Below are 3,481 nucleotides of genomic sequence, written 5' to 3'. Positions count from 1 at the left end.
AAGGTGTTTTGATCAAATCCATGCTCACTCCCTCTCCTCCAACTCCTCCTATATCTCCCCATCACTTTTTTCTGATAACTTCATGTACTCCTTCTTCTTCTTTGATTGATTTATTGATTTTTATGGGGCTTTTTGCTTCTCTAACATTCCCCCATCTGAAGAGGTAACCCTAAAATCTTTTAAGGATTAGATGAAAACTCCCAAATATTTTCAACGCTTTTGGCCTTTGGAACGGAGTAGGTTGCTATGAGGCCAAGGACATTGTGAGTTTTAGTCAAGAAACTCTCTACTTTTCTTTGGGATAACAACACACCTTTGTTAACCCTCCATCACTCCAACAGAGAGCACCCTGGATGGTAGGCAAGGCAAAACTAGTCTTTACTGATATATTCCCCGAGAAACGTGACCATGGCATGATTAAACTCCTATGCAGTGGATATTCTGATTCCTGTTGTGGACAAAACAAAACTAAGATTCAGACTGGCTACCAAATTCAAGGCCAGCCATGTAATCTCAGTTGCAGATCACCAGGCAAGGCTCAGGCTCATTCCCAGCCCAGACAACCTCTTATTTCTGTTTGCTCATTCTCAAGCTGGACCCTGAATTTATGTTTCTAATGAGAAACGTAAATAGGTCAGAGAGTACTAGTCTCTGGTTATATCTCCAAATCTTTTCTTATGCAATTCCCAAACTAGCTTTGCAAAATTGTTTTATTGGTCATTAAAAAGATACATATATATTTAATTCACATCAAATCATTGTGCCTGAACTAGCATCTCTTCTCTTGCATTTCTCTAATGTACCAGCTCTGTCGGGTAAGCCTGCTGCTCTCCACACCTCTCAGGATTATCATTTAACTCATTTATTAAATGTCATCCTATCGATATTATTTACTTGACCACCTCTTCTATCTCAGTAAATTATGTGGCATTTAAATTCTAATTTATAAATATTATGCACTCCTTGTGCTTCTAAATTTGCACCTCATTTGAATAAAAAAAATAAAAATCAGGGTTTCCTTGTAAAATGCTCCAAAGTAACAACACTAAAAATAGCATATTTACAGATGGGATTTTGACTAATCCTGCTCTGGATGTTGCGGAGAGTCTTCTTTCCATCACATCACTGTCTCTTCCTGTCAAACAATAGTTTATTAAAAATATGGATCACCAAACACCTGTTAATGTCATTTAAATTTTTAAGTACTTTCTTCTAAAAATGAAGACAAGTATTTTCTATAATAAACTTGGCTTAAAATATTTTATGCTTCCTTTTTTATCCCATGTTGTTTTTTTTTCTTCTAGCAATTTGATAGTATCTTCATTTCAAAACAGGGTGCATTTTGGCACTATTGTTTACAAAAGTTTGCTTACTGCATTGCTACTTTATTGAAATTACATTTTAAATTTTATTTTAGTGCTTAACTCTACAGTGAAAGAAGTTTTCTGCTATACCTGGGGGCTTCATGGTCACTCTTCAAGGAAGAAACGCTCCCTCCTCCCCGAGCCACACAGGCAAAACTCTCACCAGCCATATGGCCATGGTGTCAGGATGGTGTGAGGAGACTGACGTGCACTCTCTCTCTTCCATGATCCTAGTCAGAGGGAGTCCCAGGTCCAGACACACTGCAGGGGTCTCACACTAAGCATTCACACCCAACTGACAGCATCCACCTGGTCCAAGTCAAGACAAACAGAGGAGTCATTTGGTTCAAAAGCGTAAATCCAAGGTTGTAGAGAAGAGTTGATCTTAAATGTTCTAAACATGCAGAGAAGAAAAGTAGCAACCATGTGAGATGACAGATGTGTAGCCTTGACTAAGGTAGTAGTTTCATAACATATATATATCATATCATCACACTGAATGTTTATAATGATTCTTGGCAATTATACATCGATAAAGCTGGGGAAGGGGACACCACTCTGAAACTGAATTCTACAGAAAGGAGAGAAAAATAGAATCAAAGCAAAGACCTGTGACGCTGTGTCTCTATGTGTCCATGTATGACCACCAATGGGTTCTGCTTGGCAGTGTGAGGAAAACATAAAAACAACTACTAAAACTGAGTAATATTTCACAGTGTATTTGCATTACATTTTCATCATTTATTCATTTCAGAATGGTTCCATTTCCTTCCTATCATAAGTAGAGCAGTAATAAACACGCATGTGCAGGTTTCTCTGTGTTCAAAAATGCCAGTGTGATAATTATCATGTTCTATGCTGATTCAAGTTTTTTAAATTAAAAGACATAATTGTGTCATAGTGGAGTGCTTCATTTATGCACAGCTCTCTGGTTTTTCTAAATGTTGGGTTTTTGCTGCTAATGATGCATTTAGGGGGTAGAAGTCATATCTTTAGGTACTATTTACAGTCATACCTTGAGGGTACCATTACCCTCAAGTGGGGGCATCTCATCAGGAACAGCAGCACCTGGCTTCTCTTGGGTCACCCAGCAGCCTGGGTGCTGCTTGCAAGTTGGACATGGTCTGAGTCTACCTTGCTCTCTACGACTTCACCCTTTTCCCTCAAGATGTCTGAGGAAGTTCACCATGGAGAGGCAGAGATGGAGACCTTTGCCTTTTGGGCAGAAATTGCCCAACTCATGTCTCTTATCATCAATACTTTCTATTCAAACAAGGAAATTTTTCTTTGGGAGTTGATCTCTAATGCTTCTGATGCCTTGGACAAGATTCCCTATGAGAGCCTGACAGACCCTTCTAAGTTGAACAGCAGTAAAGAGCTGAAAATTGACATCATCCCCAACCCTCAGGAATACACCTGACTCTGGTAGACACAGTCATTGGCATGACCACGGCTGACCTCATAAATTATTTGGGAACCACTGTGAAGTCTGGCACTAAGGCTTTCCTGGAGGCCTTCCAGGCTGGTGCAGACATCTCCAGGACTGGGCAGTTTGGTGTTGGATTCTATTCTGCCTATCTGGTGGAAGAGAAAGTGGTTGTGATCACAAAGCACAATGATGATGAGCAGTATGCCTGGGAGTCCTCTGCAGATGGATCCTTCACTATACCAGCAGACCACGTGGTGAGCCTATTGGTCGGGGTACCAAAGCGATCCTTCAACTCAAAGAAGTCTATACAGAATAGAGGCGACGAAGGTCAAGGAAGTGGTGATATTAATGAAATTTAGGCCCCTCTCCCCAATCCATGCCCGCACAGAACCCCCCTACCAGATTCCTGCATTCTGTCATATTTGTTGAGTACTCTCTTGTTGCGGGTTCTCCTCAGGCCAGCTGTGAAGGCCCTGACCTGGATCGGGTCCCCTGCCGATTAGGGGGCACAAGAGGCGCAGAGTCACGACACACAGACCCCAGGAGTCGGGTAGAAGCAAGCACTAGGCAAGGTGCTGCAGGCTTGTTTAATGCAGGAGGGGGCAGGCCTTATATTTTCCTTTTCTCCACCCCCAAGTCCCTTTAGTCAGCGTATCGTTTTCTGATTGGTCCATGCCATGCAGTCTGT

At 41.5% G+C, this 3,481-nt stretch overlaps 1 pseudogene; it reads left to right on the top strand.

Moving 5' to 3' along the window:
* Positions 1 to 2,532: 2,532 nt before the first annotated feature.
* Positions 2,533 to 3,109, top strand: LOC103751694 (annotated as a pseudogene).
* The last annotated feature ends 372 nt before the right edge of the window (positions 3,110 to 3,481 follow it).

Source organism: Nannospalax galili, unplaced genomic scaffold, assembly GCF_000622305.1.
Source record: "Nannospalax galili isolate Female #2095 unplaced genomic scaffold, S.galili_v1.0 scaffold267, whole genome shotgun sequence".
In the NCBI taxonomy this organism is placed as follows: Eukaryota; Metazoa; Chordata; class Mammalia; order Rodentia; family Spalacidae; genus Nannospalax; species Nannospalax galili.
The sequence above is the reverse complement of the archived record's forward strand: the minus strand, read 5'-3'. Positions and strand labels throughout refer to the sequence as shown.